General features: G+C 51.3%; 1 protein-coding gene and 1 pseudogene across 2 annotated transcripts in view; one reads left to right on the top strand and one right to left on the bottom strand.

Moving 5' to 3' along the window:
- Window positions 1-14299, top strand: part of ADGRA1 (adhesion G protein-coupled receptor A1) — a 319025-nt gene that overhangs the window by 248668 nt on the left and 56058 nt on the right. The window lies entirely within an intron of this gene.
- Window positions 5866-6832, bottom strand: LOC311590440 (glyceraldehyde-3-phosphate dehydrogenase-like; annotated as a pseudogene). The gene has a single exon. The product of its transcript is annotated as a glyceraldehyde-3-phosphate dehydrogenase-like (transcript).

The following is a 14299-nucleotide window of genomic DNA, read 5'->3' as shown; positions in this document are numbered from 1 at the left end:
TGACCACACCCACTGAGAGACCACATCCTCTGGGAAACCTCCCCACTGACAAATCCTATCTGAGATACCACCTCACTGACAGACCATCCCCTACTGGCAGAGCACACCCACCAAGAGACCACACCTCAGGCAAGCTGTCAAGCCAGGTAACTACGCACGGTGGAAGGATATGGGGCCCAGGATGCTCTGTGGGTCATGGTAGACAAGAGAGGGGAGACCAGTAGACCAGGCTGTTAGCCCCTCCCCTGAGTTCCTGAGTCTGAGTCTCTGGTACAGATATGCCCCTCACCACAGTCAGAAAACACTGGCCAGGAAAGGCCAGGCCAAGGTTGCTGATCGGTCTAACACAGCCAGAAACAGTGGGATAAAGAGATGCCTTGAGCAGGACCCAGAAGCTCTACAGTCTGGAGTCATTCTACCCAGACACAGAGCTCCGTGGCTCCCTGGCAGCATGGAGAACACTGATCTACAGCGGGAACTTTCTAGCCAGGCTGGATGCATAGACACAGACCCGTTCTACTGTAACGTACCTGCAGCACATGGTACTGAATGTGCACGGGTATAGCAAGGCCCTAAGCAGGAGCCGCACCATGGACATATATGGGTCCACAGCAGGCTGGGGGCTGATTCAGCAGCTGTCTTTGTCATAGCCTCAGTGGCTGCCTGGTGCGCGGAGTGCCAGGATGAATGAGTTATCTCTTCATTTAAATGCAGATTTGGAACCAAATCATTCTCCTCTTAAGAACTTGTCAGCATAAGTATGCATACTGAATTAGAGCAAGGTTATTTCAAGTCACTCTCGCCGTCGGTTTCCCCACAGAAGCACACAGAGCCCTCCGTGCTCAGGCCTGAAGGAAAGTGCTGCTGCGTGGAGGATGTGCGACTAACTGACACGCAGCCTAGGCTCGCAGCCAGTGGGCAAGCCTGCGTCCCACATGGGTTACGAACAGCAACAGCTTCCCATGCAAGTGGGAAACAAGCTCAGTCAAAGCGGTTGCAAAAACATTGCTGCAGCCTCAGAGGCCACTGGTTCTGGGCTGTAGGGCTGAGGACCAACGCCACATGGAACAGGACTGTAATGGCCTACAGGGCTCAGGAAACCCAGCTGTGGTGGGGCACGGGTCCAGCTGGGGCCAACAGCGGCTGCATTCCTTCACGCTGCCTCTTACACACCTTCTGTGTCCTCCGAGGGCCAAGCCAGCAGGCACCAGGTGTCCCAGAGTCAGAGGACAGCCAACCATGCTGTTCCTGTTACTCATGAACAAGGGAGAGTCTGAGGGCCAGAGAGTAGATCTTGTGGTTCTGCGTTAAGGCCTCTGCAGTCTACAAGGTAACACAGGCCTGGCTGAGGGCTCCTCTACCGGAGAGAGAGCTCAGGTAGGCTTATCAGAACTGAGGGGACGGCAGGACAGGCAGCTGTTGTAGCTGACAGCAGGGCCTTCACTCATGAATCCCCTAAAATACAAATGGACCATAACAGCACCCACACCACCAGAGCGGGGGGGGGGGGGGGGGGGGAATGTCTCCTCAGAGATAGTCACAGTGGGATTTTTTTTTTCTCTTGAGTACACCCAATACCAGGTGGCACAGCATCTGGGCTGCACCAAATCGGGCCACTGTGGACCCCTGGCTAGTGGCGCTGTCCTGAGGTCTTGTTCAGCAGATGCTTCCTATAGCTGAAAATGGATTCACCAGAGAGCTCTTAAACGCTGACTGTGCAGTCTACTGGTCATTGCCATGTAGTATGCTCCTAGTGGGACCAGGATAGGAAGAGAAAGCAGGGAATGGGAGCAGAACCTGCTCTTGGTGCTCTGCCCTGGCTGTCTTGTGACCTTGACTGGCAGCCTCGGTGTCCCTGAGCTCCCACGCACTTGCCACAAGGCTAGTTTCATGGAGTAGGGGGCTTCATCCCACAGCCTCACAGACTCTTACCTGCCCAGTCTACCAGGCCAGCCCATAACTGCAGACAGTTGCTAGCACGCAACTGAAGCAAGGAAGACTCTCAAGAGGTGACCAAGTCCTACCCTGAAGTCCCTGGAGCTTCAGGCATTGGGACCATGCCAACTCGCCCAGACATATGGAGGAAGAGTACCCCACCAACAGCTCCCTAAGCCTGCCTACTTGAGCAGGGTCAGTGATATGGGACACAGGCTCTGCCCTATACGCTATGTGTGAGCCCCCAGAGGATCTAATCTGTGACCATTATAGAATGGGGTGGGCAAGCCCTTTCCAGCAGCCTGGGCTGTGCCCATCTAGTTAGGCTCCACATAGTGTGATGTGGGACTCAAGGGTCCCAAGGCAGAATGGTACTGCCAGCCTGAAGCACTTATATTACCCTGAGTTTGAAGGCCTTTGCTGGGCCTGCAGTTGTGACTGCCTTGGAGACCGTGCCACTGACTGGTCCCCTTCCTCCTACATGAGACAGTGCAGATCACAGGGTGCTGCTTCTTTCGCTGAGATGTGAGTCTGAGCTAGATGCTTGGACAACCTGGCTGACATTGATCCACAGGCTAAGGAGACTCAGAGAAGCCCCAAGGTAGCATCTACCCAGGTGGGAAGTTCAGATCTTTTTAAAAAATATCTATTTTAGGCCAGGCATGGTGGCGCACGCCTTTAATCCCAGCACTCGGGAGGAGAGGCAGGCGGATCGCTGTGAATTCGAGGCCAGCCTGGTCTACAAAGTGAGTCCAGGACAGCCAAGGCTACACAGAGAGACCCTGCCTCGAAAAACCAATATATATATATTATATCTCAATTGTTATCCCATCCCTTGTATCCTCCCATTCCTCCCTCCCTCCTATTTTCCCCTTACTCCCCTCCCCTGTGACTGTGACTGAGGGGGACCTCCTCCCCCTGTATATGCTCATAGGGTATCAAGTCTCCTCTTGGTAACCTGCTGTCCTTCCTCTGAGTGCCGCCAGGCCTTCCCATCCAGGGGACGTGGTCAAATATGGGGCACCAGGTTAGTGTGAAAGTCAGACCCCACTCTCCACTCAACTGTGAAGAATGTCCTGTCCATTGGCTAGATCTGGGTAGACGTTTGATGTTTACTGCACGTATTGCCCTTGTCTGAGGTGCCATAGTTTGAGGAGTAGACGTCTGGAAATAATCAAACTCAAGGAAGTTCAGATCTTAAGGGCCTGCAGACACTAAGACTAGCTGAGCACAAGCTGACTTCATCCCGCTTCTGGAGGAGCTGGGACTCTGAGAGGTTAGTCAGATGGCACCAGAGGGGGAGAGAGAACCCTAAGAACCCCTGGGATCCACCCCAGGGCTTGGTTCACAGTGAATGAAATAAAGAAGCACAAAGGAAAGGAAAGGGCATGGCTGCCCTTAGGTATGGTGAAGGAGAAAGCTTATTGTAGAAAAAAGGGAGAGCATAGCTAGAGGTAGACATATCTAAGAGATCCAGAGTGGCCGTGACCCAGAGCCATATGAGGAGAGAGGGGAGGGGAAGGAAGAGGAAAAAGAGGGGAGCTAGGTATAGTAGTCAGGAGGCCCAAAATGTAAAAGGGAGTAGGTAACCAAAATATTTTGACTATATAAGGAAGAGTCTCTGGGGGATAGGGCAGCCCAGCCTCTGAGCTGGGGAGTTCAGGGTAGAGGGCAGGGTATGCCAGCCATGTCCTGTAACAGGTAGGGACCAAGGGATGCTGGGAGAACATGGAGGCCAGGTTCGCTTTGATATGTTAAATAGGCACCTCAGCCATCCCAGCTTTGAAACTTAACACACATGTGGGTATACCACTATGCGGCTGAGTATCCAGCTAGAAGGCAGACCGATGGGGTAATGGCACCAGATGTTTCACAGCAGCCTTTATGTTTCAACAACAGGTGCTTCCAAGAACCTCAGTGAGAAGTTAGGGGCGTGGCTGGTGACCCTGCCCAATGGAGGACAGAATCCAAATCTTCCCAGAGCTCAAGAACCCAGAGACCAAGCACAAAAGGCAAGAGGACCCCACCCAACAGGCTACTTCTGATGATAACATACAGAGCTGGTAAGAGATGTTTTCTTTGGGGGAGATCTAGCTAAGGATGCTAAGATCCATTGCCTCCTGCTGACTACAGCACAGGGATGGGGGCTGTTAGAGCTCCCCATGAGCAGGCAGGACCATCCTTACAGGGAGGAGCATAGAGAAGGGACAGTGAGTAGATAGTGTCAGCTCAACCAGTGAACTGGCCACACAGGTGTCACAAATGAGTGTACCCCGCATAGAGGTCCAGAGAGACTGTAGCTTCCATGACAAACTGTAAGAAGGTGCAGTCCAAGGTCTATCCCCCGTACAGTCACACATGTGCATACAATGTGTGCACAGTCACACGTTGAGGACAAGTATCTGAAGACTTCTCTGAAGCAGAACGTCTCCTACATCTGTAGAACACTGACATTTTTTTTATCCCTTCATCTTCCTCAGCATCTAAGAGGCCATGCCAATCTATCCAAGCCCAACACCAGGGCTTGTTTTAGAAAGAATGGTCTTGAAGCCACAGGTCCAGGAGCTTAAGCTCCCCAGAAAAGACCTCCACAGGCCCCAGTGTCCACACACAGGCTGTCTATAGAGGCTCTAACGTCTTCTGTCAGAGCCCATAGCAGAAGAGAGAAAGAGCCTGAGGTATTCACATCCATCCTTGAGTCTGTCAGAATGTCCTTGCAGAGGCTCGCTCTAAGTCAGTCGACTAAGAAGGAATGAAATAAATGAAACTGACCTTGATGAAAACCTTGTCCAAAATCATCCCCTGCCTCATGCATGACATATGATGAAGGAGAAGCAGCTCTGGGCTCCCAAAACTCTTGAGGCAGCAGCTTTCCAGACCTCACCACCACACAGCCCCAGACAGTCTGGATCTGGTAGGGCTCCATGGGGGTGCCCACTTATCACAGGCCTTCATGGCTGTTTGAAGGCGGCATTTAGAGGCTCAGAAGGACAAGAGCTGTGTTCTGAGTGTGCCAAGGGTTACCTGGGGGGGGGGGCTCTATGGCCATCAGATGCCCACATGCTTGCCCAGAGCCTCAGAATTGGAAGGCAGCCATCTACAAGCCATGCTTGTCCTCCTGCAAGTTTGAAGCTGGAGATGATGGGCTGTTTGGACAGCTGAGGAAGGAAGAAGAAAAGGAAGGTCAAGAAAGAGGAAAGGGGGAAAGGGAAGAAGGATGCTGTGCGCACACATACCCCTGCATGCAGGCTGACTCGGGCAATTCTAAGGACAGTCAGCCTTGCTAGGTAGAAAGCAGGTGACTGTCACCACCCAGCCTCCTGTTAGCTCATCCTAAGTGGAGCATCCAGAAGGGAGGAACAGCCGCTTTTCCCAGTTGCAAACAGTTACAACATGAACAGCGGAAAGGAGACTGTGCCAACCCGTGGGGCTCTGATGATGCCTCCCAGCATGGACAGCAGACTCTCATGACCTGTGTCAGACAGTTTCATGGCTCCCCTTGCAGGTCTGAGGTGACATGGATATCAAGACCTGTGTGTAGATAGAGCCTGATACTCCCCTGTGTCCAGCATCATGCAAGAGGCTGAGGTGGACACATGGAAGCTTCTGGGAAAGTGTCCCAGAAGGGAGGCAGCTGGCAGGTATGTCCTTGTGGAAACAAAGACAAAGCAGCACTGAGAAAACACCATCTTTTGCCCTTTTTTGGTAGGTGCAGTGGACTTTATTGATGGTATTCAAGAGAGTAGGGCTCCCTGGGCCCCTCCTGTTATTCTGGGGTCTAGGATGGATACTGTGAGGGGAGATGCTCAGTGTCAGGGGCTCAATTAGAACAGGGACTCCTCAAAAAAAAAAAAAAAAGAACAGGGACTCCTCAGCAGCTGAGGGCCTCTCTTTTACTCTCATGTCCTTGCTGTTGTGAGTGGTCCAGGGCTTCTTACTCCTTGGAGGCCATGTAGGCCATGAGGTCCACCACGCTGTTGCTGTAGCCATATCCATTGTCATACCCAGGAAATGAGGTTTACAAAGTTGTCATTGAGGGCAATGCCAGCCCCAGCATCAAAGGTGGAAGAGTGGGAGTCGCTGTTAAAAGTTGCAAGAGACAACCTGGTCCTCAGGGTAGCCCACGATGCCCTTTAGTGGGCCCTCAGATGCCTGCTTCACCATCTTTTTTATGTCATCATACTTGGAGGGTTTCTCCAGTCTGCATGTCAGATCCACGACAGACACATTAGTGGTAGGAACACGAAAGGCCATGCCAGTGAGCTTCCCATTCAGCTCTGGGATGACCTTGCTCACAGCCTTGGCAGCACCAGGGGATGCGGGGATGATGTTCTGGGCAGCCCCACGGCTGTCACACCACAGCTTTCCAGAGGGGCCATCCACAGTGTTCTGGGTGGCAGTGATGGCATGGGCTGTGGTCATGAGTCCTTCCACGATGCCAAAGTTGTCATGGATGACCTTGGCCAGGGTGGCTAAGCAGTAGGTGGTACAGGAAGCATTGATGACAATTTTGAGTAAGTTGTCATACCATTAGAACATGGTTCACACCCATCACAAACATGGGTACATCAGCAGAAGGAGCGGAGATGATGACCCTTTTGGCCCCAGTTGACTCCACGACATACTCGGCACCAGCATCACCCCATTTGATACTGATGGGATCTTGCTCCTGGGAGATGGAGATGACCTTCCCATTGATGACAAGCTTCCCGTTCTCAGCCTTGACTGTGCCATTGAATTTGCCATGGGGAGAGTCACACTGGAACATATAGATCATGTAGTGGAGGTCAGTGAGGGGGTCATTGATGGCAACAACTTCCACTTTGCCAGATAAGAATCCAGCCCTTGTAGCCAGGCCCCCAATATAGCCAAATCCGTTTACTCCGACCTTCACCATGGCACTGCATGAGAAGATACAGCTTTCTCTGGAACAGGGAGGAGCCTAGAGCCAAGCAAACACCATCTTGGCTTTCCCTTTCTACTTTGCCCTGTATCCTGTGCTTTTCCCCCCTTTTCCAATGGTGCGTGAAGAGCCGCAATCAGCTTACATTGTCAGTGAAGAGATTCCCAAAGACTGCAACATGCACCAACAGCCTCCACCTCCTCCATCCTACCTGCCTCTTCCTCCTCCTCCCTCTTCTTCCTCCTCCTCCTCCACACCCTCTGCCCCCTGCGCAGGCAAGCCTGCAGACTGCTAGGCCCCTTCTGGCAACCAGCTTGCTCCCTTCCAACCTCACATGGGTATTGCTCACTTGTGTACTTTTACTTTTGATTGAGGAAGCTGGCTTTCCCTGGGTCTCCACCTCCTAGCACTTTGTTTTGGTGAACGGTTGTAATGGCTTTCTCCCGAAAGGTCTGTCTATGAGCAAGCTCTCTCTTGCCCCTCCAATGGGCCTTCATGTCTGAGTCAGTCCCCTGACTGAGGATGACATGGCCCAGGGTGGCTCTTCCTGGGCAGTTGTCGTCCTTAGCTAGAGTTTAGGATTAGCAGGGACAGCCCTAGCACCTTTCTAGAGGATGTCCTCACCTCCTTATCTTTATTTCACTTCCATTTCTTTTCTTTCTATCCCTCCCAAATGCTTAGTAGGACGTAGAATATCTTATCCTTTCACTGATAAATCGAGTTCTCTGCCCCCTAATATCAGCAACAATGTAAAACAAAACCAAAAACAAAACAAGAAGGAAACTGCTCTTACTGAGTAAAGGAGCATGAAGCCCCAATTGACCCGAAGGCAACTTCCTCCTGTTCATCTCATCTGGGACTCCACAGGGGTCAGACAGGCTCCTCAAGGTGTGGAACCATCTCTAAGCCAGCATGGGGGGCTCGGCCCTCTGTTGGAAACAGTGCTGTTGTACTCAGCCCCAGGCACTTCAGGAGACAGCTGGACACAGGCCTGCTGATGTCTGTATTCAAGTCACACTGACTGCTGTGCTGTCCTCACACGGAGTCCCTCAGCTTGGTCCTGGGGACATTGCATAAGAGAGCATGGGCCTCTCCACATCATCTCTCCTGTCATGAATGGGACAGGAAGGACAACTCTGTCCAATGTAGTCTGCATGTTTTGTTAAAGGACACCCAAGGGCTTCACAGTGAAAATTTACAGGAGAAACAGAGGACAGTAGGTGACATGGGAAAGCAGACACCAAGGCAGACATTCAGCTACAAGTTGGTGGCTGAACTTAGCAACTGGGACTCTCCTCACAAGAAGCACGTCCTCCTGTGACCTTCACAGGACAGTGGGGACAACACCTGTTATACCTGCACACATGTGACATCTGCAGGGCCATCTCACTGTGGTGAGTGGCAAGGGGCTGGCTACCTGCTGAGTGGAATACCCCTGGCCAATGTGTGCCAAGGGACACTGGCAGAGAACACGGGCCAGCATCCTCCCTGGGCCCAGTTTCCCACTGAGGGAGAAGCAGCTGGTCTTCAAACATTGCCTAACCACTGTGCAAATACTTTTTTCAGGAAAGTTAAATTAACACATCACATTCACTTTCCATCTTTTACTGTTATGTAATAGAGTCAAAACTTCTCCCATTCTAAGTGAGCCAGCCAGGAAGGAACTGCATCTCCCAAGAGGGGGCTTCAAGGTCACTCCTCATTAAAGTAGACAATGAGGCCTAATGTCACTGAATCCCATGCAAGGACAACACTCCGCCACCCGACCCCTAATTAAGAGGCCACTCGTCCATCAGGCAGTGGAAAAGTGCAGACTCAGAGACTAGATAACTGCCCTGGCAAGTCTTGGTTCTAATCAACAGACTCACCCTACCCTGAGTCAGGTAGTGTTCAGAGCAGCCCACCCCTGGGTCCTGTAGGAGGAGGACACACCTCACAGGATGCATTGGCTTGGTCGGGGGGTTCTAGCTAAGGGTCCCACATTGCAGACATACCTGATGTAATGTGTTGGCACAGCTCAAATGGGTTCTAGCTGAGGGTCCCACGTGACACGCGCACCTGACAAAACATGCCAGCACAGCCAATAAAGGGTTCTAGCTGACGGTCTTATAGGATTCACTGGCTCAATGCATTCTGGCACTGTGTGGTTCCAGTGACGGCTACACAAGTAAAAAATCCACTCATTACCTCTCAGGCCATCTGTCTACATCTTAGCATGCCTGTACACAGGTTTCCATAGCCACCTGAGATGTCGTCACCTCTAGAAAACCCTTCCTGGCTCAGGAGCTCCAGAAATGGTCAAGAAACCCGTGAAGGTCAGGTACTCTTTTCCAGGTCAAGGCAACAGGAGTGAGGACAGAGACCTTATTGTGAGCCTCTCAGGGAGCTTGGACTGACTTTATACCCCAGAGCACATCCATGGTCTGCGCCTATCAGGCCTGGCTTCACCACAGTCTCTCAGGCCATGAGCAGCTATGGTCCACGGTGATGGAGTGGGGCCTGACTTCCTCTGAGTCATATCTAAATAACTGTTTTCATCCCTGAGGGCCTAAGCCCAAATGTCACAAGCTGTTTTCCCTCAGTGAACTTCCTTGGCCCCGAGCATCAGTCAGGTAACTCCACCCTTCCTGACCAACTCGGGCCTCTGCATTCATAATTGGGATGAAGTCCTGCTCCAGAATCTTGCCACACCTTCCCTGCTGGTCCAGAGTCACAAAGGCCATCCCAACTGAGCCTCAACCCCTCCCATCCCACCCTCACATCTTCCTGCCTCTCAGCCAACATCCTGTCCTACCCTCAGCAGGCACGCGGTGGACATCGGGTGATTTATATGGCCTGCATTTAGTTTTTCTGTGCTCAGAGCACAGAGGGGAAGAAAAGTGCTCTAAGAAATGAGGTCTTGTCATATTCCAGCTGCACAGTCAAATGCAGACACCCCATTAGGAGGCCAATCATTTCTAAAGGTTAAATACGATGGTGCTTGAAAAAATACTTCTAGCTGTGTAAATGTAGGGCACTGAAAAAAGTTCAGTCCAAGAATGCACTCTGGCTCGAGGCAGGCAGCATTTCCCTTAATGTTGAATAGGATGCTGTTGGCTCCCACCTCCTCCCTTGGGATGTGGGACACAGAGGTCTGGACGAGACTGAAAGTCACGTGGCTGGGCCTCGCCTCCTTGTGCCGCTGACAGCTAAATATCTCTCCAGCCAGCACAGCCTAAATGGATGGGAGGATGAATAAGAACGTAGATGGGCGGATGGGTGGTGAGTGGATGGATGGATGTGAGTGTCCTGATTAGCTTTTTCTTTTTTCAACTTTCCTTTGGAAAGAGAGAGCCTCAATTGAAAAAATAATGTCTTCATCAGATTGGCTGTGGACAAGCCTGCAGTGTGTTTTCTTGAGATGATGTGGGAGGAACCAGCTCACTGTGGGTGGTGCCACCTCTGGGCTAGTGGTCCTGAGGGCTGTATTTTTAAAAAGGTAAGCCGAGGAATCTGGCAAGCAGCACTCTTCCGTGGCTTCTGCTTCTGTTCCTGTCTCAAGGCCCTGCTCTGCTTGGGCTCCTGCCCTGGCTTCCCTCAGAAACAGACTGAATAAATATACCTTTCCTCCTCAAGCTGCGTCTGGTCATGGTGTTTCATCACAGCAATGGAAACCCTAGGGCAATGAGTGGATGGATGGATGGATGGATGGATGGATGGATGCATGGATGGATGGGGAGGGGAATAGATGAGTGGATGGATGATGGCACGAATGCAGAAGAGGGAGAAAGAACAAATAGATCACTGCTGAGGTGACAAGGTAGCAGGTGGGTGAGAATGTAACAAGAAAGGACCACGCTCTCTAAAGAAGACCAGCGGAGCCTTAACAGTTAATTTTTGCCCCCAATTCATCACACCTTTGTGAATTCAGACACCCAGGCGTGTGCCTTACTATTGTTGTTATTGCTATGTTTCCCAAGAAATATTTCTTAGCTACCGTTACCGCCATATCCTTCCAGGAGCCTACCCTGTTGTAGGCCTTCAGCTTGTCTCAGAGATGCCTCTGCCCTCAGCTTCTCTTCTCTCTCCACCAACAAAAATTTTGACCCAAAACTTACCCTACCTAGAAGATGTGCAAGAATAAAGATAGAGCAAAGATTGTGGGACTATCCACCCAATGCCTGGCCCAGCCTGAGACAGACCCCACGGTAGAGCGCCAACCCCTGACACTATTAACAGCACTCTGCTATGCTTGCAGATGGGAGCCTAGCACAGTTGTCCTCTGAGAGGCTCCACCCAGCAGAAGATCGAAACAGCTGCTGAGACTCACAGCCAAAATTAAGCGGAGCGTGGGAGCCTTGTGGAAAGGGGGGGGGTGGATAGAAAGACTCAGAGGGGACAAGAACTCCACAAGAAGACCAACAGAGTCCTAATCTGGGTCCAGGAGTGCTTATGGAGACTGAAGCACCAACCAAGGACCATGTGTGGACTGGACCTAGGCCCCCCTACACATATGTAGGCAACAGGCAGCTTAGTCACCATGTGGGTCCCCTAGTAAGGGGAGCAGGAACTGTCTTGGACATGGACTCTTCTGCCCATTTTTCTACCACCTCCCCCTGCAGAGCAGCCTTGCCCAGCCTCAGTGGTAGAGGATGCACTCAGTCCTGAAGGGACTTGATGTGCTGGGGTGGGTCGGTAGCAGAGATGGGCTTCCCTTTTCTCAGAAGCAGGGGCAGGAGGAGGGGGGAGGAAGAAGAGGGAGGAAGGGTGAGACTGAGAGGAGTGGAAGGAGGAGGCTATGATCGGGATGAAATGTGAAAAAATGAAAAAATAAAATAAAATAAAGAACTGTTTCTTTAAATTCAAATATTAGGTGAAATATAATGAAGCTCAGAAAATAGACCTGACAGAGATGGAAAATCTCTACACAGCAGTGGGGGCTTGTGAGCCAGCACGGCACGGAAGACCAATGGGACTGCAGAACATCCATGAATGCTCACTTCATGGAAGTGCTAAAAAAAAAAAAAAAAAAAAAAAAAAGGCTGTGACAAATGCAGGAACAAATGATGTTTATTCTGTAAATGTTTCTTAAACAAGGTCAAGTAATATAAATATACAAATTAGTTTAACATAAACAAACATGTTTGGGACTTCCTCAGCTACTGTGTGAAAATTATTCTGTCTTGTGCAAAGAAATTATAGGTTTAGTGTTTCCAAAAATAGTCATTACTAAGTGTGCATGTAAAGGTGATGGCTGAGCAATTGGTTAGTTATTGTGGCTCACACAGCCCATGGGTGGGTGTAAGGGACATAAATATGGACACATGGATACAAGGATACGAGGCAAGCTCTGTACAGTTGGAGCCCCGACCTTCATGGGAGCACAGAAACAGTGGAAACAGTGTGGCTTCTCATGCCCCCGTTGCTCAGATTCATGGACACTTGGAGGGTGCTGGACATGCCTGCCTGAAGGTCATCTGCCCTGGGTCATCTGCATAATGGGCTTTCCCCGCCTAAGACTAAACTTCACTAAACCCATCGAGGTGACAGATTGCCCAGTGCTTACCTTGACCCCAGTGTGAGCCTAGCTTCGGGACAGACCACTGGATGGACAAAGAGATACTGATCCATGGATGGCTAGAGGCCCGCGGAACACACTGTGAGTCTTCTGTGCTCACCTGGAAGGCAGACTCTGACCTTAAAGGCTCAGCCACCCTCTGCCCAGCACTGAGACATGCTCACAGGGTACACACTCGTGTACGCAGTTCTGGTGTCAGCGTGGATTAGCGGTCATGCTGGTCATGGAACTATCCAGCTCCCTTGCCTACTCCTGGGATCCGCTTACACCTCCAGAATTCTCTTCACTCTGGGGTGAGCATTTGCATGTGAATGAACATCCACTGCAAGACACAGGACCACAGCTGGGCTAGGGAACCTCAACAAGCAAGCCTGAAACGGTCAAGCCTAGAGACAGACCCACCCACTGACAGAGTGGCCCCACCTGTTTCTGCTGGTTCTTCTCCGCATCCCATTCACCTCATTTTTTACCCAGCTTGTTGGCACATCCCTACTTTTGAGATGCGCCAAGGCGTCCTCTTTTTCTAGGGTCACAGTCTCACTCTGAAACCATGACTCTGCCCTTTGGCTGGACTCAAGCTACATGGTATTGAGCAGGGTACTACAAGGTTACCTGAGGCCAATGAGTGATAGGCAAGACACAGAAGCCTCTGCACCCAACTCCTGCATGGAAACACCCTACACACCTCACCCTTGACCTTCAGCACAGGGCTGCTGAGACGAATGGCCACCCCTAGCTCCCGCCCAGACTTAAATGGGAAGGCTGAGAAGTCTGAGGTCTCTGCAGGGGTCCCAAGAAAAGGTCCTGAACCCTAGCAGCTTGAGCTTGAAGAAAAGAGCAGCAGCCATTTGGGGGTGTGGCTAATGTATTCATCAGGCATTTCAGAAGAAGGACACCGGGGTTTGCATATACCTGGGAAATCCTCTGCTTGGCGTGGAACATTCTAGCCGGTGCTACACTCCAGGTGAAGCCCTGAAGGTGCTACAGAGAGGAGCACAAAACCAAAACCCTTCTGGGTGGCACATTCTCCCCAGGTGTCATACTCTTCCCATGTGGCAAACAGCAATTAGAAGTGACAAGGAACAAACATGTGACAGAAGCCTCAGCTGAAAACTGATCTCTGGCAGGAAGACATATGCTCTGTAGACCACATACCGCTGTAAGCCTGCGGGAGCTCACTGGATGCACAGTGTGTGGAAGAGAGTAAGGGCTGAAGTGTGGCTCTGAGCCTCCCTGGTCTTTTTCTGAGCCTGTACATTGGCCTTTACCTGGAAACAATTGCAGGGTCAGCCTCTAACACTCAATGATAATAGCTCACTCCCCAGAGTCCCAGAGATGAGACGTTCCCTGGAACAGCAGGGACTTTAGCTCCTGAAGGGAACCTTAAGCCATTGCCACTGCCCAGCCCGGGGGACTGTGTACACCACTGCCTGGCATCTCAATGACATACTGGGTGGCACTGTAAACTGAAGGGCCATTAAGTTTGGAAGTGCCAAGGCCAAACCTGACACTGAGAGATGGTTGCGAGGAGCTAGGTCATGTGGCGGTGGGGCTGACTGGTGGTCTGGAGGTCATGGCAGCTCTGTTCATGGTGTCAAAGGACAAACTTTCTTTTCTGGCCTAGTCCTCCCCTGGGCTCTTGAGATGTTGTCTAGGGCGAGGACCACTCAGGCGTGACCTATCTGGAAGTCCTGGCTCCCACTGCACTGCGTAGCCAATGACAATCCATTCTCCATCCCAGGCAGCTCCTTCCAATCAGAACTCAGCGGAGCCTTGTGCAGTCCAAGCCTGGGCCTGAATTTCACACCTGCCACTTGCCCGAGTTTTCTGAGGCTCCTGGGAATTCTGGCACTTTATCCTTTTAATTAACACATGGCTACTATGACCTTCTGTCACTTAGTGAA

Source organism: Acomys minous (assembly GCF_964271855.1).
Source record: "Acomys minous genome assembly, chromosome: 2".
In the NCBI taxonomy this organism is placed as follows: domain Eukaryota; kingdom Metazoa; phylum Chordata; class Mammalia; order Rodentia; family Muridae; genus Acomys; species Acomys minous.
This window is presented reverse-complemented; position numbering and strand designations above follow the sequence as displayed.